This window comes from Chiroxiphia lanceolata, chromosome 4 (assembly GCF_009829145.1).
Source record: "Chiroxiphia lanceolata isolate bChiLan1 chromosome 4, bChiLan1.pri, whole genome shotgun sequence".
Lineage (NCBI taxonomy): Eukaryota > Metazoa > Chordata > Aves > Passeriformes > Pipridae > Chiroxiphia > Chiroxiphia lanceolata.
Window position 1 is genome coordinate 8,946,420 of NC_045640.1, and position 24,328 is coordinate 8,970,747.

Here is a 24,328-nt window from a genome sequence, read left to right on the forward strand (position 1 = left end):
TCAGCAGCGCCGAGGAGCCGCGTTCGCCCAGCACCGCCCCCGCGGCGCCGGGCACGCCGGGAGTCGTAGTCCTGAAGTGCCCGGTGAGGGCGGCGGGAGCGGGCTGTGGGGATGGCGCTACCGAAGGGCAGGCGCTGTGGAGTGTGTGGCTCCGCAGCTGCCCGAGGGGAGCGGCGGGTGAGTGTCGGGACCTGCTGCGGGTACCGGAGGCTACCCCGATGACGGGGCTCCTACGTCCGAGGGTGGCTCGCTCGCAGTCCGCGGTCGGGAAGCCCGAGCCCGCTGCGAAGGGCGGCCGCTGGTGCCTCACAGAGCCGCCCTGAGCCGCTCGGACCGCTGTGGCCACACAGAACGCCAGCCCGAAGTACAGCGGTCCAGCACCAGATGGTGCTTCCTGCCCTGGCAGCGGGGTCGGACTGGACGGTCTCCAGAGGTCCCTTCCAACCCTAAGAATCCTGGGATCCCGCAGTGTGCGCGGCAGTGTTGCCACACGCCTGGGGCCAAAGCCCAGCGTGCCGCTGGCGTTTGGGGAGTGCTTGGCAGCAGCAGTTCCAGTGCGCACACGTGTATGGATTGCGGATCCAGGGATGTGTCATGAAAATAGCTTTCTTGTGGAGCTGTGATGTCTTTGATAGGAAATAGCACATAAATCAGTCAATTGACAGATGTGCCTTGCTAGTGCTGGTTAATGCTTTGGCTACAACGTAGCATGATATTCTTAAAATATCAGTTCTACTGACCAGCGTTAGGATCTCTTATCAAATATGTCAGTAGTCAATATAGCATTACGTAGTGCCACTCATTTTGCATACTTTCGACTGCAGAGGCAGATGCAGCGAATAACTGGAATCAAACTGCAGAAATTATAATTTAACCTGAGAGCACTGAAATTTTAAAAGCTGTGTACATGAGGTTTGGGTGTTAATGCCTTGCTTATTCAAATAAAAAAAAAAAAAGGGGGGGGTAGAAGTTGCTGGAAGTGTCTGTGGACAAGATGGCTGACAGCCCTGCCAACAAGATGGCTGCCCCAAGGACAGGTCTCCAGAGGGACCAGGGTGCGTGGGCTCAGACCTCTCCTGCCTCACAGGCCATTTACACCACCAGGCATTGCATCACCTCTACACCTACCTAAACCCCAAAGAAAATAGGTGCTATTTAACCTATATTTACCCTTATATGTCAAGGGTAGCAGAAGCATCAGGTTTTACCCAAACCGTGACTGAAACAGCCTCACGGTAATAAAAAGCCGAATGAGTTCTGCGGTTATCCTTTCATGCTCGAGACTTTGCAAATGCAGGAAATTAATTAGTAATGTTATAAAGTTCTTTTGTGTATTTAAAGAAATTCCTCAGGGGTTTCTCCTAAGTGTGAAAAATTTAGATGAAAAAGATTCAAAAGAATATGTGAAAATGGACTATGCAATTGACTGAATATTTAAAAATAAAAAACAAGACGCCCTTTTCTCACATCATTTCACTGTGTTGGCTATAGTAATACTAGTGTTGTTTGCATTTAATGATAGTTAACAAATTAATTGGTATTATTATTTATGTACTCTAATTACTAGAGCTAGTATTAAAATGTTAGGTTCCCAAACGCACTAAAAGACTTTTAGCCAGCTGTGTTTGGTTTACAAGTATTTAAAAATGTAGTGCATTTAAATGGTTAAAATTACTTAAAATGTGCAACCTGACAATAGCGCTTTATGTTAATATGGCAATCTTAAAAAAACAAACAAGCAGCAACCAAAAAAAACATCTTCCCAATCTACACATCTCTCTCACTAGACTGGGTTTGTAGCTTTCTCCTGTTATTCTTTTTTCTTTCTGGTTGGCTGATAACAAAACCAAATGAAATGGGGCAACTAATGGCAGTTCCTCTAACAAAGCTGCTTAATTATGTAGAAACATTATATGAAGCCTATACAAGAAGAATAATATGCTCTGAAGTCATTAAACTATTGACAAGAGATTTCAGACAGCAAACAGATGATTACAGAGGTCTCAATACATTTATGCAGACAAGTAACCAGTCTTTCAATAGTTTCATTAAATTCATTAGTATTCAGGGTGGCAGACAATGTAGATGCATGTGCCTTTTCAGAGCTGAATTCGTTATGTTTTTGTACAGTCTTTTGTTCCAGATTTGTTTGTACCTGGAATTTACATGGTTTTCTACCATATATGAAAAGGATTGATAATATACTCTGTGAAAAATTTGTAAATAGATACAGTTTCAGAAAACTATTTGTGTGCATTTACCAAGCATTGTGAAGTAATGTTTAAGATAAGATGGAGTATTAGTAATTTCCAAGTAGTTGTACAGATTGTTCCCACAGGAAAAGGCCGAGTGACTGTAGGTGACACATGGACCTTCCACACAGGTCAGTCTTTGTTTTAAAGAAAAACATCTTTTACTCCATCCCGAGCAACAGACCATGAGTTCACAGAGAAAACACTCATCCCCAGAATAAATCACCATACCCATAATTACTAGGGGTTTATTTTTAAAAAACTCAACTGCTACAGCCATTTTAGACCTGGTTGCCTTAAAACAACCATGTTGCTTGGAAAAGTTGTCAGCCATCTTGTTGAAAAACGTGTTTTCTAGGACGAATAGGATGAGGGACTGAAAGGAAGAAATACAAAGCCTTTTTTCTAGATGGATTTAACAAGGATCTGAGAATTAAAATAAATGTAATATTTGAACGTTAAGATTTGAAAATTTAATTTTAAAATTAAGATTACTATTTAGTATTAAATATTGATTTCCCCCCCCCCGCGAATGTTTAACAGAAGCAAAAGCAAAGTAAGAGTTCTCAAAACCAATTTGAAACAACCTCCAAATAAGAGGCAAATGTGATGCCTGGCAGAGCCCAGTGATAGGACAAAGGCAAGGCTGTTTTAGTTGTCTAAAAGAGGTATGATGCAAAGACCTACAAAAGCACAGAACATGCCTACGGCTGTGCATTACTTGCACAGACATGACAAGGAGCAGATAAACCCATAATTCTCAATGAGGAAGGTTCGAAATCTGTCTAGAAATTGGGGAGCAAATGTTAGTATCAACAGGGAGCAAAACTGTAAGGGAACTACTATATATGTAGTATTCTTGTTCAGAAAATCTCTGAACAAGAGATTGTTCTCTGAACAAGCCAAAAGACTTGCCAAAGTAATAGTTACATGAAATTCCTGTCTGCTGTTGTGTGGTACTCCTTCTGTCACCAGCCCCTAACGAGCCTTCGTTTGTGGTGGGCAGGTGCATTTGGGGAGCAGGATTCCTTTGTGGCCTGCCAAAGATGCCTGTACTGTTGGAGAGGGTGCCCCTCCCCTGAGGACATGTCCTAGGAAGCACTTCCTAGATCCTGTTGATGTTTTTGAGGATGGATAAGAGGACCCCCCACTCCAAACTGCAGGTGCCCTGTAGCTTGTGACAGTGGCTGTGTAACAGTACCAGGTCTGTGACACTCCTGCCAGAGCCACCATTACACAGACACGGCCTCGGTCCCCTGGAACACCCAGATGAGAAGCCAGGCTGGCAGCAGAGGCAGGAAGGGACCAGGGTAGTGGGATTCAGTGAGTGGAGGGGAAGGAGGTGCAGTGTTGATGCTCTGGGCTGCAAGCAGGAGGAATTGGGAGTGTAATTAGCATTTGATGAGTTGGGAGACCAGGTTTGCCATTTCACTGCTTCAGCATCGTGTTTGTGTATACACAGTGCAATTCTGTAAGATACATATTAGCATAGGTCCATAGACAGTATTTAAAAGTAGGATTATGCTTTTAGTCTGTAGAATCTGTTTCCATGGCAATCCCCAGGTTGTCTCCTTGAATAGGTTTAACAATACGGGATTAAATTCATCTTTATTCAGTGTAAATCTAAAGAAAGGAATAAAAAAAAAAGACATTACTGTGTAGCAAGTTGCATTAAGTTTCCACTCGAGTGAGAAAACCAACAGATTATTAGTAGTTTTTTTTTAAAAAATACTCCCATTCATTATCATGGATTTTTAGGAGAGACTCGTGGGATACTGAAGCCTGTTGCTCTGTCGATGTTAAACCCAAAGGTAAAAGTTCAAGTGGTGGCTGGATTACAGAGTTGCTGTATGTACGTCCAGGTCACAAGTTCACTCCTGTCTGTAAATGCGCCAAAAACAAGCAGCACTGGCTACACATTAGCACAGAAACAGGCGGCCCTGGGTGCCTCTTCAAACACTGCCCTGAAAAGCTACACAGAGATTGTCTTGATGGTAATAACGTGCTGTAAACAGTCATTCCTGATCCAACGATAATTACCTGCTCAAATTCTAGTCAAAAAGTGGTATTTTAAAAGATTGCGTAGGCTTGACCCAAATTAGCAACATAAAATGACAAATACAATTAACGTTATTAGGTTGTCATTAGTTAGATTTGACATGCAGGCAGACAAGGAGAACGCAGCTAGGGGAGCACAAACAGGTAATTTTGAAAATCTTTCCAAATTGGAGGGAAAAGTACCACTTGCGGTTCCGAGAGAAAACCACCGAGGTTCTCGCTTTACCCACCAGATGGAGCTTATGTGAAACAAACAGGCGGAGAAGCTGCGTAATCACCGCACAAAGAGGGTTTTGGGGGGCGGAAGGAGCACGAGGGGGGAAAGCCAGAAGGTTCTGGTCCAGACAGGATCAAGCAGAGGGAGGGCAAGCACTGTTCAGGCTATATGCACAACAAAAAAAGGGAAGAACATATCTATAAAAAGCAAACTGATTTAGACCTTGAGAAAAACGGGGGGGGGGGGGGGGGGGGGGGAGGAAGACAAAAGGAGTCTTTAGTGTTAAAAATGCACCTGTTAGGTCCAGCTGGTGTGAGAAGGACTGAGATTTTGCTGCAAAACCACCAACCCTGTATATAAGTAACCTGTTCTGCCTCCAAATGCATCAATTTGATTTTATGAATGACAGGCTGTATTTAGACTCTGTATTTAGAGTTATTCTTTCCTTCCAGGATTTTTTGAGTCTGTAAGGTTTGCAAGTTCCTGTCTGCAATTAGAAACACAGAAAGCCAACAATCATAGGTCATCATCTGCCTCTCAGTTAGGTCTTTTCTAAGAAAACACCAAATGTTGTGTTACTGTCAATAAAAGCCCTAAATCTGCCACCTCTGCTTTTGTGCACCCATCAAGAAGGAAGACAAGAAGTGCACGTGACCAGGGAAGCCCTCCCCCCACCCATCCCGTATTTTGTGGACTTGTCCCTGCACTCCTTATATATCACCAAATTCCTAGTGAAGTCAGGCAATGTTACAGGAGTGCTGGAGAAACAGGAGGTCCCTGCAAAGGAGAGATACCTTCCTGTTTGTGTCCATTAAAGAAACAACAGGTCAGTACACCATTTTAGGAGGATTTTTACCTTTATATTCTAAAAAGGAGAAAAATGTGCTACTTCCAAGAGTCATTTTAATGGCAACAGCATAACTTTCCTTAGCCATTTGGTGAGACTGAGGCTGCTCATGGTAGGCACTGGTTTGGAGGGGAGTGGATTACACCAGCACATGCCCACAGCTGTATGACTTGGTAACAGGCAAAATGCACCGTAATCCCATTGTCCCCCAGGCACATTCAGGCTTTCTCTGCCTCCAAGGAGGTGAGCAGAACTAAGCATTTCTGTTAAAAGAACAAATGAGAAAGATACTGAAGATGGAGAGGTTGATTTGCTGGAGCCCGATGCCTAAAATTCATATGGCAGAATTTAGCCCTCTTGGGCCTCAGCTGTTGTTACCTCTTTCTTGCAGGTTTTGCTGAAGATCTTATCAGTCCTGGCTCATATTTTTCCCTGACAATCAGCCTTAATAACCTCACCGGAATGTGTCTTTCAAACCTTTGAATCGCTCTCTCTTATTTACCTTTCAGCTTTACACTTTCTATCTTACATAATCCAGACCAAGCCTGTAACACAGATCTCACACTTTTTTATCCTGTTCTCCTTGACCTGGCTAACACTCCCATATTCCACGCTGCCGTACAATGACCTCCCCATTCCAGCGTGCAAGCCCACAGCCCCTCCTTTATTCAAGTCAAAGAGCTGCTTTTCTCAAGAGGCCTCCCCACAGAGATAATGAAAAGCAGATTAAGAGATTTAAAAAAGGAGTTGGTTCCTTTGGAATGGTCAGTGCGCTTTCCCTTTCTACAACCATCCTCTATACTGTAAATTTTCCAAATCAGTGTTTGTCTGGATGTCTGTGTCTTGACCTCAGCAGGACCTAAGCTGTTTGGGCCCCAATCCTACACATGCATATTCATGCCATGTCCCTTTGCTATCAGAGAGGTTCACACAGAGTGGTAAAGAAACAGCGCAATTACGTATTTGTAAAATCAAATCCTGGTGCTTGCCAGATAATATCATAAAAGTCTTGGGAAGAGCTAAAAATCAACATTTTAATCTCTGTTTTTGTGACACAGAAAGAATGGCAACTTGCAAGGCAAGTGAAGTGGCAGTTCTGTTGACAACACTTGGTTTGAACTGATCTGTAGGTATATGAGAATCTTGGGGGGAAGTACCAGGTAAAATGTGATGTGAAGCTATAGAAATACAACAAAAAGCCATCAGCACAAGTACATCCCAGTGGTGCTTTGCCAGTATCCTGTCTTTTTCTTGTGCTGCTGAATTTCAGGCATCAGATACAGAAGACGCTTTGTCTGGGCTTTCCCATGTAATCAGCAACCTCTCTCCTGCCTGTCTTTGGCCCCTGTTCACTTTATAGTATCCCCTAGAGACAGACTTAGGAGGCATTCACCCCCAAACATCCTGTTACCTTCAAGCAATTAGGTATTTTCTCAGTAACACATTACATGCTTTAATCCTGGTTACACGTGTGGATAAAGTGTGGCTAGCAAGTCATACGTGTATGTAAGAAGATACAAAGTTGACATAAAAGAGCTTCACCATTGGGTTTGATCAGAATCCAGAGGAAGTCAAGTCCCCCAAAGCAGTCGCTGTCCTCTGAAAGCAACATGAAGAGGGAATTTTGTGTACAAACTGAAGGCTTAGCTGGGGACTGCAAATATCCAGCAGTTCATCGGCTGAATAGAGCAAGAGGAACTCCTTGGGACTAACTTGTGCAGCAGGTCAAAGTGAGCCATCCAGCCTGCTTGTCAGTCAGGGAAACAAGCCCCACACTCACTCCAGTATGACATATATCAATCATTTTCTTTTTTAATCACTATTCCAACAGCTGAAAGAGGAAATACGCCCAACAGATATCAACAAAAAGCTGGCTCAGCCAGCAGTGCTTTCCTGTCGTGCCAAGGGAACAACCTCCTCCCCTTTCCAAGGCCTCTCCTCCCAAGGAACAGACATCTAACTCTCCCTGAGCTGGGAAGCCTCTTTCAGCGTGCCAGCTGGGAAATCAGGGCCCTGGGCGCAATCCCAGCACCTGTGCCTGGTTTTCTTACAGAGTGCAGCCAGCTGCTCTTCTAGGTCTGCAAATGTCCTGTATACTCTATTTCTTTTCATTTCTGTGTGTTGCTTTGGATAAGCAATGCAAATGTGTTGCTTATATTTGGATTTTTGCAAATACATTATTTTACATTTACCTTAACCTGGTTTCTTTAAGGATCATATCAGGGCACTGACAAATGGAGCCATGCCATGTTTTTAGTAATCCTTAAACCAGAGTTGTTGAACCAGTAGTGGCCAGAACCTCTGAACTATTTTTCAGGGAATTTGAAGGTGAGAAAAATGTAACTGCAGGCCACTTTGGAAAATGGTGACATGGAGTTTGGGAGAAAGAAGTGTTTCTGATGGCTGGTGTTTGTCAGCAGACTTTTCTGGCATTACACATGGCAGCAGAGAGTATAGTTGACCCTGAGGGTTCACAGGCATTAGATAATTGTTTTGGCTCTGACTTAGTTCACAGAATGTTAGACAAGTCATTTCTATCTGTGACACTGAACTATCAACTGCAAACTTCCTGTGTGGAAATAATTATGCATGTTTTCTGAGTTGGCATTATGTTCTTATGTATCCAATGGTTCTTATGCAGAGAGGCAAGGTTAGAGTTAAGAGAAGACTGTTGTCACTGCTAATAGCTTGACTCTGAAAAGCCTTCATATTATTCTAAGATTCTAGTATAAGTGGAGCCAGAGTAGAGTTAGAATTCTGTCCTACAACAGGAAGGGGAAACGTAGAGGTTTGAAAAATAATGAAGGTGGGAGGAAAGTGAGTAGAAAATGGTTATTATCATTGCTAATAATACCATAGCAATTCAATCAGTTTATCTGGGAGCAGGGTTTAACAAAGAACAGAAGGAAATATATTTTCATGTAAACTTGTTCCCACAGGATGTTCTAAACCCCCAAAATATAAATTAATAGGTTCGACAAGAAAATAGACAAATTCAAGGGAGCTAGGCTTCATGAAGTCTTTGACACATGCTTGTCTAGATGCAATGTCATGTTTGGAAGTTAGGAAATCCCTAAACTACTGATTTTCAGGAATGACACAAGTGGGTAGGAGCTACTTTTCCTATGCCCTGTTTCCAATTCTAAGCATCCATTACTACTTCCTTTCGTGGTTTCCCATGAGGAAAGAACAGGCCCGAGCCTGCTTTGAATTTTAAAAGCCTCCTCCATTCTGCACAAATAGAAGTGAGAATAAGAGACCATAAATGATTACCCACGGGCAGCTAATAAAAGCCATAGGATGGAAGTCCTAAACTGGAACCAGGGAGGTGTTTGAGGTGGAATGAAGGGTCACTATTGGTGGGTCTCGAGGCACTTGACTTGAGGTGTGCATGGCCTACCCCATGCGGGGTGGCTGTGGCAGTTGAGTTAGTCCTAGACACTGTTTCTGCCACCCTTACAACTCCAGGTGTTGCCCTCACCAACAGAGGAACAAAGAGGTTAATAGAGGTGGGGGGTTTTTGTGTAGAAGTGTAATGAAAGCCAGGTTAGAAAGGGAAAGGATTTCAGTCTACTTGGTAACTTACACAGAACTTTGCAACACGAAACTCTACCAAGGAAGGGGACGGGCATCTTCTCTTGCATTCTTACCACAGTGCTTCCTCTTTGAACTTTACAAAGTCCAACTTCTGCCATAATCCACCTGGCAACAAGAGTTGACGTCCCTCTAGTGGGTAATTAATTACCCATGAAAGCCATGACAAAGCTGAGACGTGTGTTAAAAATTTGCCTTTCAGTTGCTTTCCTTAATCTTCTTTCTTCAATTTTCTTTGTTCTTCTTTCATCTGTGATCTTTCTTACACATACATTCCATGTTTTCTTGGTACCCTCCCTAAACATCATGTCTGCTCCTTCTCCATTCTTGTGCTTTGTGAGGAGTTGGGCTGTTTGAGGGTTTTCTGTTTGACTTTGATGTAAGTGGAACTGAAAGTAAAGAAGCTGCCAAAGAATGAATTTAAAATGAAATATTTTGGAAATTAGTGATGTTTGCACAGAGGCACATGTGAAACCCCCAGTACACTGAAGGCTTAGAAATCTAGGGAAAAGAAAACCCTAAGACCTACCTTAAATGGGTTCCTGAAGTTTGTAATTTATTTTTTCTATCTGGAGTTAGTAAAAAGAAATTTACAGTTGGTTTTTCTTATCCTTAAAGTTGATTTATTTGGGTGGAAAATCTTCTGCGTTCTGCTTAGGAGTTTGTTCGCTTTGCATTTGTTGTTCCATTACCAAAACTGTTAAGAGCAAAATACATAAGCCAGCTGTGTTCTATCTGAAGTTAGCTCTCTAACAGCAACAGTTAACTACCAAAGAGTATTCCCAGAGCAGAGCTGACGTTAATTGAGAAGGATAGTGCTCTCAAATACATCGAGACAAGATGCTATAGAAATTGATTTAACCAGACCATGCCTTTTGTCTATGGAACTGCATTTCTCTCCTTGCAGAGCACATAGGCTGGATACTATGGCTGCTCCTCCATTCAGATTAATGGAAATATAGTAGGGATGAATCTCAAAGGTATTTCCTTTTCTCTGACTACTCTGATTTTTTTTTGTCTGGTTAAGCAGAATTCAAACAACAAGAGGAACAAGTCAATATTGTGCAAACGAAAAATGACAGATCTGGTTCAAAGAAATTTTTAGGACAGGCTTTGATAATACATTTCTCAAGTGATAGTAGGCTTTGTATTAATCATTATGTTACCTTTCTGTTTAAAACTTTGAATCATCTAAATAAACTGACATGAAAGACATTGTGCTCCAGTCCAAGTATTTGCCAGGTTCCTGGAGGCACTGACCTTTTTCTCAACTCACTGTGATAATGATGTTCCTCAAAAGTCACTAATTAGAATCCCAAGAGTCTTTATTATCACAAACTCAGGTATCACAAGGAGAATGAATAAAATGAAAATAAACTGGAATTTAACTGAAGCAAAGTAAGGTCATGGATTATTTATCATGAGCAAATTCTGTTCCTACTAACACCTGTGCAATCCATATATTTACATTATATTGTGAAACAGCCTCATACAAAAATAATTTTGCTATATAGCATATCAGGATTATCAACAGTTATTTTACTTACATGGGTAAAAAAATACTGCAGCTTTTGCTCCCTTTATAACTGAGATGTCAATATAACTAATTTCATCTCACTGTAATAAAGATGAAATGAATTCCAGTCCTGCTGCTATATCAGTTACAACATATTTTTATTCAGCTGAGACATTTCATAAACCGGCTGAAGGTAAGAATTGCAGACGGCGCTGAGGAAGGAGGTGGAGGCAGGGAAAAAGTACTGCAGAAGAGATTTACAGATTTTGTCTCCAGAGCTTTCCTTGCATTGAAGTACAGGACAAAAAGGATTCAGTGACTACCAGCCTTCAAGACCAGCTTGTACAGCTGACAGTAAGAAAATGTTCTTCTGCATCCAAATTGAGTGCATTTGTTCTAGAATTTATTAAGAGGCTGAAAACAAAGAAACTTACAGCGCCACATCCTATTCTTTATTTAGGTTGGATGAAGGCTTCCTTTGGCATTATGGAAACTGGAACGACTGCACTGGGCTAAACCAAAGGCCTGCGAGTCCCTTTATCCAGTCTCTGGTCATAGTCAGAAAGCAGTGCTTGGGGAAGGAGTAGGAGAAACAGGGTGAGCACAGAGCGTTGCTGCCATTTGCCTGCACTGCCTGCAGCAGCAATGCTGTATTTCATCGCTGCTGATAAACACACACGGAAGGTAGTCTAGTGGTCTGAGCACAGAGCTGGGAGCTATGAATCCGCTGTTTCAGCCCTGCCTCTGTCACCAAGGTTACTTGTACATTGCTGTGTCCCAGCTCGTGTGTGGTGGTGGCAAACCTGCCTTCAAGCCTCCGCACTGCAGAGGCACACACGGCCCACGCTCGCATACCCACACTTGCATTCATGCTGTAGTTGGCCAGGTCTGGTATTATGGAGAGATTTGTTCCTCCCTAATGGGCTGCTTAACATCTGTGATTGTTTCCAGAAGAGCTGCACAATATCCTGGTGCACTTCTTATTGTGCCCCTTTATCTCTCCCCCATTCCTTCTAGCTCCTCTGTATTTTGCTTGATTATCATCACTGGCCTTTGTGGTCCTCATGCTTTGTCTTAAGCTTGTCATCCCTCAGTTCTTACACTCACAAGCAGCAGGCTTGGTGTAAAAACTCTGCAAATGTTTTCCCCGACTGCGTAGCCCGAGTCAAGGTCAATCCGTCAGGTAGCACTGATCCTTTCAAATGTCCCCACTGAAGCTGCTGATAAAAAGGTGATGCTGTTAGATTTCCAGTAAAACCAGAAAGATAATGTTAAAGTCACCTCCTTAAAAATTCCCGTTACAAATTTTGTTTAAAATCTATGTTACACATTTCTTCAAGACTACCTGCAACTCCCAGCATGGTAAGATGGCTCCTGAATGGACCCTCAGAAAGTGAGTCTATCAGCTGCAGGCCCAGTTCTCGTGAGCTCACAACTTCATTGTTGCTGAAACTCCACCCCCTCCTCCTACACAACCATTGTCTCCACCTCCATTGGTCTACCATCCTTTCAGAAACAACACAAGGAGTACTGCAAGGTGTTCACTCAGGACACTACTCAGAACATCATGATGCAGGCAGGTAGACAGGGAGTTGCCAGACTTCCCGTTTCCATTTTTAACCTTGACATGGAGAGACTTTACCAGTTTGATGCATCACTTGGCCTCTAGGGCTATTGGGCATGTCATTTCTGCAAGGTGATTCAAGCTGGCTGGATTGAAGGGCAGATTTGAGGAATTTCTCCCCAGATCCTTGCACCTCAGGTTGAGCAGAACCCTGGAGAGCTCCTCCTCCTCCCTGCAGCCTCCAGCTGCGCTTCTATGCAGGGCAAGGGTGCACAGGAACTGGAGGAAGCCACATGCAAATCAGGACTGAGTGGTAACCAAATATGCTTAACCCAGGGGGATGCTGGTGGGAAGCACAGAACTAGTGAAAGGGAAGCGAGTAAATAGACTGGAACATATAGGCCTTGGAATATTGGCACGTCAGTGGAGGGCTGTGTATAGTAAATAAATAGAAGTATGCATGCTTTAGCAATTTCCCCAGGGTGAGTAAGAGTGTGTTCAAAGAGTAGTACCTGCTTTATAGTGTCCTGTGAGCACAGGTTCAATATATACATTAGGAAGTACATATAGGTTGTATGTATGAATGATCAAGGAGTTCAGACAACCACCTGAGTAACTGGCAGCAAACAAATCCCATCAGCCTGATCCCAATGCCAAGTTCCTCACTTCTCAGTGTTCCAATTTCACAGGCAATTAAAATGGCTACTTAGCTACATCACTTGTCAAGTATTTTAAGTAGGAAAAGTGATGTTAATTGTTAGGCATTACTGCCCATGTAAAAACCACACCCCCGTGTTAAGTATGCACAACAATACACCATTAACCTGTTTAATACGATAACTTGAAAGAATGGTATGTTTTTCTTATACAATTCTACTAAAAGTCCTTTGTTATTATTTTGCTCATTAGAATTCTGTCTGCAATAAAGAGGATTCAATGATTTTGCAAACCAGCATCATCCCCAGAATGTTATCATTTGACAATTTCAAGGCTTTTCAGCACAGACCGTTGCATATATGTCATATATCGCATTGCAGATTTCATCCAATAGTGGAAAATGTACTCTGAATGCAGTATCGTCTTATCAGTATTCTAGCACCATAAGCTTTCTCACTGCAAGCAGGCTACTGTTCATTACAATGAAACTGAAAATGGAATAACTGAAGGATTGATTTATATGACCTTCACTCAAGAATGTTCTAATTCTGACATAATCTCTCTGACTGAAATCCTAAGCACTGTGTAATTTTGACTGATTACCCTTAAAAGAAGGAGCCTGGATCTATAGATCAACAGAATACCTGGCATGAAAAGGAGTGGTGCAACAGCTCAGGGAGACTGCAAGAAAATGCAGATCAATCATGTGACTTTACTCCAAACATTGTCTCAGCCAGCAAATCCAGGAACGGGGCTGAAAGCGAGTGGAAAAACATTATGCGGATGTTTTCACAAATCACTCTGTCACTCGGAAATCTCTCATGATCATATACATTTTATAGCAAAGATAAGAGTATGTTAATAAGTTCAAGTATGAAACAGTCTGTTTACTAAAGGCTGCAGGAAATGTTTATTAAACCAGCTAATTTATGGCAAAACAGGGCCAGAGCTTGATATACTCCACAAAAGGCTGCTTTGCCAGGCAGCTCTGTTTTCCTGCTGCACCAACAGTAAAACCTACCCTGTGCTATTCTGTCCTAACTCCCGCTGCCATGGGAGCCAGGAGAAGGTGTGAGGGTACATTGGGCCTGACTGCTCGTAGGTGAACACTAGAGCAGCCCTACAGCTGCTGCTTACAATTAACAGCTGGTATCTTTAAAGCAAAGCAGCCAGATCTAAATCAAGTAGAATCTTACTGAATTGAAAGGTGAATCAGGCTGGTTGTCACCTGGATTTTTTTGGTGAGGTAAAGAGAGTAGTTAGAAGAAAGGGCAGATAGAAACTATTCACAACAAACTCACTGATAAACATACATTAAAAGCCTAATGAACACAGTTTTAATACCTTGCAGGACTGAAATCAACAGGTCATTTAATTTTAAGCAGACTAGCAAACAGAAATCTGCCCTCCACTCCTGTCTTTTTTCTGTTCTCAGTGTTGGGTGAAATGAATGCTTGCCTCCTTCCCTCCCACACACTCAGCTCACAGTTCCCACTTAGCCATTTCCCAGTCCTATTTTGGCCAAATCTTTATCTTATCATGCTTCTCCTGCAAATCCTTCTTCTCTAGAGCACTTAACATCCTCTTTCATAAAATCCACCTTTTACAAGTGGTACCTAATCAGTCTTACTTTATCCTAGCCAGAAAACTGAGGGGGTTATTTTAGAAAAAAAAAATTTGTTATTCAGTGAATTTTGTGTCTGGTATGAATTGTTTAATTCTAGCAGATGGTAGTCTCCTCTATGCGGGAGCATTTGTCTCTTCACTGCGTTGCACAATGTGTATTATTCTCACCTATGAATGGACCTGTTCCTTATTACTCCCAAAGATCAAACATTACACAATTCCTCCAGTATGGAGCTACAGTCTGAGCTACAGCTACTGCAGCCACTGTAAAAGCACTACAGCCTCAGAAAGATTATTCCTTCCTTCCTGAATACGTTAGAGTGGATATACCAGGAACTAAATTTGTGCTTAGGGATAGCAGGAAGTGCCTGATTCTTTTTATGTATTTGTAGAACAGAAGGGGGAAAAAAAAGAAAAAAAAAGGGAAAAAGAAGGAGATAGAGAAGAGAAGAAGATAAAAAGAAAAAAAGAGAGGCTTGGGTGGAATCATATTTAGGACATTTATTCCTTCAACTATATGGACACAGTTTTCAAGAGCAATAAAATAAAGTATTTATATCAAAACCTGTGTTCTCCTAGAATGACAAAGGCTTGTAAGCAGTAGACAAAAGAGAAAAAATGTGGTGAATATTATTTCTGTAATCAATTGCACCATACTGGTATATGGTGCATATCAACATGTATGAATACAATATAGACAATATTTGATTCTTTGGACTAGAAAATTTAACATAAAGCCTCGTTCTGCAAACCAATCCTGGCATACTTGATTTTCAGCATGAGTTGTTTATTGAATTCTCAAACGAATGTATTTATCGTTAGGAAAATCAGAACAGCAGAGGAAGTAATATTGTCTTAGATTTCCCAATGGTGAATTAATTAGCGGAGTCAATTCTGGCCTCAGCCTGGTATCTCATCTACCAGACAACACTCGCTTCCCAGTGTAATGACAGATCATCATAAAAGGTTAGCAGTGTTTTGCCAGTGCTGGTAAAGCTGATAGGGATGGGAGTGAAGGGCAGCTTGGTATCTTCTTTAACCAGGGGCATAACTATTCAGTATGAGAGATTAAGAACTAGACTTCGTTAGGATGATTATCATTACCCTCAACAACAACTATAAAAAGCTCTAAGTCAAATGGTTCTGACTCACTTATTGAAGGGTACTACCACCTGTGGAGGAAATTCTGGGCATGGGCTATCACTGGGTGGCTAATCCTCCTGGAACAGGTGCACAGCAGTTTGCCAGTCCCACATCATAGCAGGGCTGGGAGCCAGGGGCTCCAGCTCATAAAAGACATGCCCATTGGAAAGGAGGTAGACAAAAGAAGGAAGGGCACTGCCTCTCTTGGCATCTCTTCTGAGTGGCTTCCACTTGCAAAGTTTTGGAAGAAGAATTTGGAAGCCCTTCTCCACTCAGTGTGCATCAGCAGTAATACCCTACTTGTCCTTCCCCAATAGCAAGTTCTCCTGGGCCGCAGCAGCAACGTGGGTGAAATACTTTTGCAGACAGCATGTTTGTAATTGTAAATTCAACAGATTCTCTACAAACTGTTTAATATTTTAAAATATCTCTAGAATGAGTAAGTAGCAGAACAGACTAACCCGACTAAGGTCAAAAAACATTTATTGAGTCTGTTCAGGACAGAAGGCAGAAATATTGCAAAATTGACTTTCAAGTGAATGAACAAGGAATATAGACTCAAAACCTCAACTCTGGCAGACGCTGAACCCGTCATTTGATCTGCAGTAGCACTTGGGTGTCTTTGTAGGTCAGCTGAAGCAGAAGGAAACCTTTCTTAAAAAGATTGCTCAACTAGTCCAAACTGGTGGCTTCTGAGTAAGAGAAAAACATTTTCTTACATTATAAGTAGCATAAATAAAATAACGTAAAGTCCTTTCACTGATTCAGACACACTTATTTAAAATTACATGTCACAGAGTTAGAAAGGACCCTATCATCAGACCTGCACTAGACAGGCTAAAAGACTTCTTGAAGAGATTTTTTTCAATCTGAAATACAACATACCTTTCAATATAATATTTCTGCCCAATTAAAGTAATTCCACTGATGATGAGTCTATCACAGGTTGATTATGATTACAATTTGTTGTAAACAAATTAGTTACCTGAACTGCAAAAAACGTTAATACTAGTAATTATTAAACTTAAGAATAATGCGAAGAAAAAGATAAAGAAAAAAGAGGGAAATGAAGCTGGTTAAATGTCTGATTCCCATTGATTGCCAGTAGCTGCTAGTGTTAAATTAAGAGGTTATTTTATTGTCCTCTGCAGCCAAGCTCAGCTATACTCCATTCAATAACCAATAATTTATGTCTTCGAGTTAATAATAATCACAATAAAAGTATTCCCCACTTTCTGGCATGCCGCGTTTATTTTAGGATATTAACACAGCAATCCAAATACAACACGTAAGACTCCCTCAGGGCTTTCTGTCTCACATCCCAGACCTTCTGTTTCTTTATAAGCTTTAACAGCCACAGTTAGAAGAGATATAAATAGTCCAAAGCACAAGAGAATCTCTCTTCCCTGACAGAATCTTTATTTACAAGCTCTACAGACCTAAGCAGGTCAAACAGTCCCTTGCTGGCAGGTTAATAAGGCTCACCTGCCAAATAAACCCACCAGTGAACTCCACAGGGCCTACATAAATCCAAAACACTTGGACAAGACAAGATTTTCTCCCCAGGAATCATACTGAGATGGGATCCTTATAGTTCAAAAGGGGTTCATCTTTCAAACTCCAGAGTGCTCGTCTACCTGGCACATACTCATGAATGTGCAAAAGGTTTGTAAAAACTATGGCTCTTACTTTCAGAAGACATCATTATTTAACATTTATATTTCAGTATTTCAATTTCAACAGGACACATTCATGCTGAGGGCTCCCATACTGGTGCCATAAAAACATGTAAGGCTTTTAAGTCTCTGCCCTTGAGACTTTCTTTTTAAAAGGCAAGAATAGTTGGGACATAAATGAAATCTTTAAAATTATTCAAAACTTAATATACAATTAATTCCCCAACAACAACATGAAAATGAAATGAAAGAATATGATAACTGGTTATTTAAACCAACCTAGAAATTAATTCTCAGAAGCCACAGTAAATTTTTAAATGATTACTGGCCATTGCCAAAATGGAATTCTGCTCCGAGATCTGAGCTATTCAAACATGACTCTTGGGTAAATGTTTCCCACTGAATCAATGACTTCTTTATGTTCTTTCCTGAATCAGTTAGACCCAGCAACTATCCCAGTGTGAGCATATCCATAGACTTCTGAAAAGGCCCAGTCAATATGCTTATATTGCATTGTAAAAACCATCTCCAAAGCACCCTTCAGATTTCTATTTCCTGTTCATACAGTCAGCAAAGTGGTAAATTCTGAGAGCATGCCTCACAATTTATTACACTTAGGATGGCCCCAGGAAGATGAAGGCAGACAGCGGATTGCAGCTGGGCAGCAGAAGCTCTCTGGCCCAAAACACTGAAGCAGAAACGTGTGATCCATTCATGAAGGGAGTTGGTTTACCTTTCACACAGGCTGAGAACTGCAGTAGTGCCTCAGCTGATTCATGAACAGAGGTATGTCCCAGCCTCAGAAGTGGCAACAGCAATCAGAAAGGGCAATACAGGGCTGGAGAGGCGGTGTGTGTGTAGTGGCAGGGATCACAGGTCCCATTTTAACAAGCCAGTGGAAGTCTGATAAAGTTCTTTAATGTATTGTGAAGGACACATCCATACCAGGCCTACAGGCTGCCTGCCTGTAAAAATCCTTGAGGACAGGCAAATCAGGGAGCACATAAAAAGGCTTGCAGCAATTCCTTCCTGCAGGTCTACAGTGGGCTAGACCAGACTCCCCTCAGGCACTGGGATTACAGTTTTACAAGTGTAGATGAAGCAAGGAACACATGTAGAATGTGCATTTAAGATGGAATGCTGTGGCAAATCACTTAGTTGCACTTTGAAGGCCTCTATGTTGGATCACCAGAGAGAATGCTCAGTTTTGAGATCCTGGTATTGCAGTTCCCAGTGAGGTGCAAGCTATCAGTGGTGTACTTTTAGTAAAAAACAAAAGTGCCTCTTCTGGGCTCTGTAAAGTACTTCTGGGACAAGACAAAATTTGGGCATTTGAATCAGTGAGACTCCTGAATTCTAAGTGCCATTTAAGTGCCTATCACCTCCTTTGGACCAGCGCAAACAGTTTATTCCTGCTTTGAAGAACCCAGAAAATGCACATAACATCAGCCCTTCAGCAAACACCACATGTCCAGTTGCTGCAGCAGTTGCAAAAGGAGGAGTGTTCAACACAGGGTGGCTCATGCCCACGGCAATGATGCTATTATTAGCACGGTGGTACTACAACCATGCCCAGCTTCAGCGTGAGACAACGCAGGGTGGGTGAATCTTCGTGTAAGCTGTGTTCTACACGCTGGCTAGGCCCAACACCTCTTCTCTGCTGAGCACATTCTTCATTTGAATTACAGTTTAGTTCAGCTGCTGTAAATGCAGCTGAGGCAGCCTGATGTTCTCCTGCTGTATGTAAACTGGACGCAGATTTGGCACTGGAGCCGGAACTGCCACGGTGGGATCAGTGCTGTGTGTAGGGTTGAGCTGCTGACAGTGTGAGTCCTGCAGGCAGCCCAGCAGCCCTTCTGCTCCCTGCCAGGGCTAGTTCACCAGGCAGGAGTGTCTCACACAGCCCTGCACTGCCTGGCAGAGCGCACGCTCTGCTTCATTAACAATAACTGAAGCGAGCAAATAGAGCTTACAGGAGTGAGCATGTCGAGCTTGAGAAGAGTGTAAGAACACTGTAAAATGTGCAAGAAACACATCCTACTCCTTTCAGTTTTCACTGCAGAAACAGCACAGGTGATAATTTAGCAGTTCAGCCTGCATTTACAAGCCTGCTCATCTCATGCTTCAAATCCAGTTGTTTCAGCCCTCATTTGTCAACTACATTTGCACGTACTCAACACCAATGTAAAACAAGTGCTAGGCATCTTATATAAAGTCTCCAAACAGTTCTCAAAATTAGTGGATGTTTCTGAAAATGCCTGTCAGTGAGCATTTTTCTCAAGGCATATATACTGAGTAAATGGGATATGATCACAGCTACAATTTCTCAGTACAGGAAATTGCCAGCCACCAATATAATTAGAAACAGTTCATATGATCAAATTAATCATTCAAAAAAGAGCAATTATGGTTAACAGAATAATGGCATGCCTTAAAAAAGAATGAAATTAACCTTTAGGACTGACATAGTTACCCTCACCATTCTGTACTGAGGCAGCAAAGATTAATATATGTGCAAAATAAAACACTGCATTAGCATCTGCTGGAAACAGTAGTAGCATTATCTATCTGGCCTATTCAACCCTTAACAAACTTTATTCTTTGGCCCTGGCACAGAGTGGAAATATCAATAGTCACTTCTCTGCCAAAATGAAGAAAAAACACTCTTCAAGACTTCCATTGCTATATAACTTACCAAATTGTGATTATCACTGACCAATAATTACATGAAGGTTAAACATAAGTCAGCCATTTGAAATGCAGAACAATTTAGCATTCAAACCTACGTTATGGCTCCTCAAAAGCTAAGAGTTACAGAGTTAAGCTTTAGCCCTAACAAGCTAAGATCTAGAAATACATACCAAACATAAGTCGAAAAACTATAGTTTTGTTCTGGAGTGCTAAACATTAATTCCGATTATTAAAGTATTTTGGTATATATACTTCTTAATGATATTAAATTTATCTTTATAAACAGTAACATACTATGCTATCAAGAGATAGAAGAGTTAATGTGTTTTGAATGCTCAAGCTGTGTGTTTCTACATAGATTAGATTTATTTTATTCTGAATGTCAGCAATGTTTAAATTAAGTCATCGTGATGTTGAAGATAATTAGAGACATATAACTTCTATAGCTAAATTTATTAGTGCACTGAAGTTACTTATACCAGGCTGAAGCACGTTAGCTGCCTAGAACTGATATACAGCTGGTTTTTATCATCCAAACACTGGAAAACAGCAGGGACATGCTCCTCAGTTTTCCTTTCTCCTGGCCTCTGCCTTGCCCTGAAGATGTATCCCACTCCCTCATGTCTTCAACTTTCCTCTTCCTTTTGCTTCCTCAATTACACTTCCCTTCCTCCTGCTCAGCACAAATGGTGCAAACACACAATAGATATTTGCAAGAAAAGTAACATTTACTCCATTCTTTTCCTATCTGAAAACATATCTGGTAAACAGACTGGTGTATAACTCGTAGTCTGAAGAAGATTCACATTTAACTGTGTATTTTCATCAGGATATCATATCTTACTGGATCAGTATTTAAGCTATAAGCTGTAGCTGCCCGTAAGAGGCCTCTCATTAGGAGAGAGACTAATTCTGTTTGAAATTCTCTAAGTAGATTATTTTCTTTTTCCCACAGAATCAACTTACAATCAAAAAATACCATTACTCCATTTTTATATGAGATTACACAAAACATACAAAAAGTCTGAAAAGCCCGTACCTTCACATTTTCAAGTTAATTTAAAAGTAAAAGTGATTCTAATGCACAATGCCAAATTTTTTGAATAACCATTTTCGATGAATTTTCATTCAAATTAGTTAGCAGATGTGTAAGTTCTCAAGAACACGTTTACTACTATAATTTGAGGATGAATATGCTACACTTGATATAAAATATTTTGAAACGCTGATTTAAGTTTACACTTCATTCTTTCTTAATTCTACAGCAGCAGCTTGCTGTCTCCATATTAAAAGGCATGCAATATGGTGCACGGCCAAGGACATAAATGCATACATGCTGATAAAGATTTTTCTTAACAGTGGTGAGGACACACAGACTGACATGCTGAAGGATCAGTGGCTCTGTCCTAGCTATACCTAACATAGATAAGGATAGGTTCAGACAGGTTGAAAACAACGACTGCGCTCTGTTAATCCGAAGGGAAAACATGGACTGCTGGCCAAAGTCAGCACTCAGGTAATGGGCTGCCAGCTGCCAGCATGAAATGGAGAGTAATGGTGACAGGAGGGACAACACTGAGCAATCCTATGCATCAACAAAACAATCCCATGCTACAACAAGAGCAATCCTATGCTGCAACAAAACAGGACAATGGGCAGCAGCAACTTTTCCAGTGTATTGGTTTGAAGTAGAACTACAGTGTCTTCAGCGTTCACCCCAATAGGTGGAAAAGTTTGTGAAACAAGAAAAACCTACATTTGTAGATTCTATATGGCCTAGTACAGTCCTTATCCCATTAAACACCTGTAGTACAATAAACCTTGTGGACATGCTGTGCTGCTGCTACTAACTAATTTGGAAATATCTGATTAACACATGCACTGCACTCACATAAATTCATTTTAACTCTACTTCAATTTATCTTAACATTGCCACCAAGACAATCAGCATTCAGGAAAATACTTAACAGATTATTACACAAAATCCTGAAACAAAAATGTAAAAGGATACAAGAAAAGAGTTCAGAAAGCAATCAATCCTTAGCATGCATACAGGACAGAAATGTAAACACAAAGCTCCTGCCACAAAGATCTTCAGTGAGATTAAATGTGCTCAAGGAACTGCACCGTCATTGCTATTGGCCTTTGCCAGGAGAAAGGCAAAGCTTTAGCACAGGAACTGCTGGTCTCTATTGCTTCTAATGGCCACAAGTACCCCAAAATGTGCCCCAGCCCCTTGTTAACAGGGCTGACCAAACTCTCAGAGTAGGGAGCTCTGCAGTGTTGCATGGAGTAGTTCCATACACACACTACTTGATCCTGAGCTCTGCCTAACACAGTGGAACTACAGCAACTGCAATGTAGGGCCTTGGCTTTTCCAGCGCTGACTGTCCCTGTGGTGGCAACAAAATTCTTCCTTCAGTGTTAGAATTTCAGCATATCCCAACATATGCCTAAAGCCAGAGGCACTAACTACAGTTATTGCTGAATAAGTGATCTTGAAAAAGTGTTTAAATTGCAAATTATCTGTCAGCCTACTAACTAATTGATAATCTCCAAAATATATAAATATTTCTAGAGCAATATGCAACTGCTACATGTATTTGAAATCCTTTGAGTGGAACAGAGACATTGATTGTTTAACAGAATATATCCATATAAGTTGAAAGTAAGGAGCAAGAAAATTTTAGATATAAGATGAAATAGGAGTCATTAATAAATGAATACTTTTATCTGCTCTAGTTATACATCTTTGCTATTTCTTGGATAGGTCATTGAAACCAAAACCATTAAAAAATATTGGCCAAATCAAAAATCCCAAGAAAATATAATGAAAGAGAATAAAATCTCCAAGAGGTTCAGCCTGCAAATTTGCAACTACTAGAAACCAACTGGAGAATGTTTCCTTCAACTCTTTCAAATATAAGCTGGTAGTACTCCAGTTAAAGGTGTTAACTCCCAGCATAAGCTTTCCTGGAAATTTGCAGGGCGGGTCTTTAGGGAGGTAACTACAGGGTTACAAATCTTAGTCGCATAGACAAGGCCAGTGATCTGCAGGAGTTGTAAGGGCTAAGGAAGATTTGTTGTCACCTTGACCATGATAACAAAATCCTTCCACTTATACCTTAAAGGACTGACACAAAAGGCAAACATAGGAACTGGAGTTATCTAGAGGACATTATGGATTAGTAATAAGTACAAAATAAAAATCAGTTTCTCTTTTATAAGTCTTACATAAAAATGAACTTATATAATTGAGCCTGAACACAGAGTTTATTCCCAAGAGAATGTAGATAAAGCATTTATATTGTGCCAATTATTGAAAACTAACCTCATTTCTTATGAAAGTTTGGACTTTTTTTTTGGGGGGGGGAACACCAAACAGTTCCACAAACGCCATATTTTGTGCTTTTAATATGTTAGCATTATGGTTCAACTGTGGAAGAAAAGCATGACTATATATTCCCTTATGTAAACAACAGGATTCACATATTTGTACTTCTGTTTATTTGTATTGATACTAGTGTCTCTATTTTTAATTAGAAAGCATCTTTAATTTTTTTGTAAATGCGTTTAACTGAACTTCAGAAAGGAAGATAGATAGAATTGTCATGACTCGTAGCTATTATAAAATGGAATGGCACTTTATCTTTCTCTTTAATGGTGTAAACCTTGTTTGCCTTACACCTTAAATATAGCGTTTGTTTTCTGGTTTGGTTTTTTTTTTGTTTTACAGAAAGGCTCTAAAGCAAGTTAAGGTACCTTATCAGTACAGACAGATTTCCTTCAGCCACTTTGAGATTAAAGTTTTAATCAGCCGACGATTAAGATTTCCATTACTAAGTAATTAGCACTAAATTCACACTGTTCAACTGTTAACTGAGAAAGGTGCACCCACCATTAAATATACATCAACAAACTCTAACATATGAAAGTAAATTAAGGTCTAAAAAAGAAAAAAATAGCCTGAGCCTTTCTGTAACAGATGGTCTAATTTCCCCATTACCCATGAAGTATGATGCCGGTGTGTTCCCCTCCTCAATTATCATCTGTTTACCTTCACAGGAGTTGCTACAGGCCCTTAGCTACCAGGTTACTACAGTATCCATAGCACCGAAGAACTCTGTCCTCTGCCTCGTACAGAAAACACAGGTACCCAGTGCTCCATAAACTCTTCATTAAACCATCGAAAGCTTGAAAAAGTTGGCCATTACCTGCTTTACATTTCATGGGAATATCTGTTCCTATCATAACGTGACAGCTATTTAATGATTTGACCAAAAAAAAAATTAAATAAATAAAAAAAGCTGTGCTTTCCATTAGCAAATTGCAAGCACACGTACTTATTTTGATGCAAGCTTAAAAAAGAAAATAAAATAACCCGGGCCATACTTCCAGAAGAGACAGTCCGGGTAATTCGCAGCCAGACGCACTTGGGCTCTTACAACCACCCGACAGCCCCCAAATTGTGTGCAGTTGTACGGAAA

The 24,328-nt window shown here is 41.0% G+C and overlaps 1 long non-coding RNA gene across 1 annotated transcript; it reads left to right on the top strand.

The window, feature by feature from the left end:
- The first annotated feature begins 32 nt into the window (after positions 1–32).
- On the top strand, positions 33–24,113 carry LOC116785489. Its single transcript, XR_004356563.1, has 3 exons — positions 33–177; positions 2,339–2,383; positions 23,907–24,113. It is a non-coding gene; the product is annotated as an uncharacterized LOC116785489 (long non-coding RNA).
- Positions 24,114–24,328: the final 215 nt, after the last annotated feature.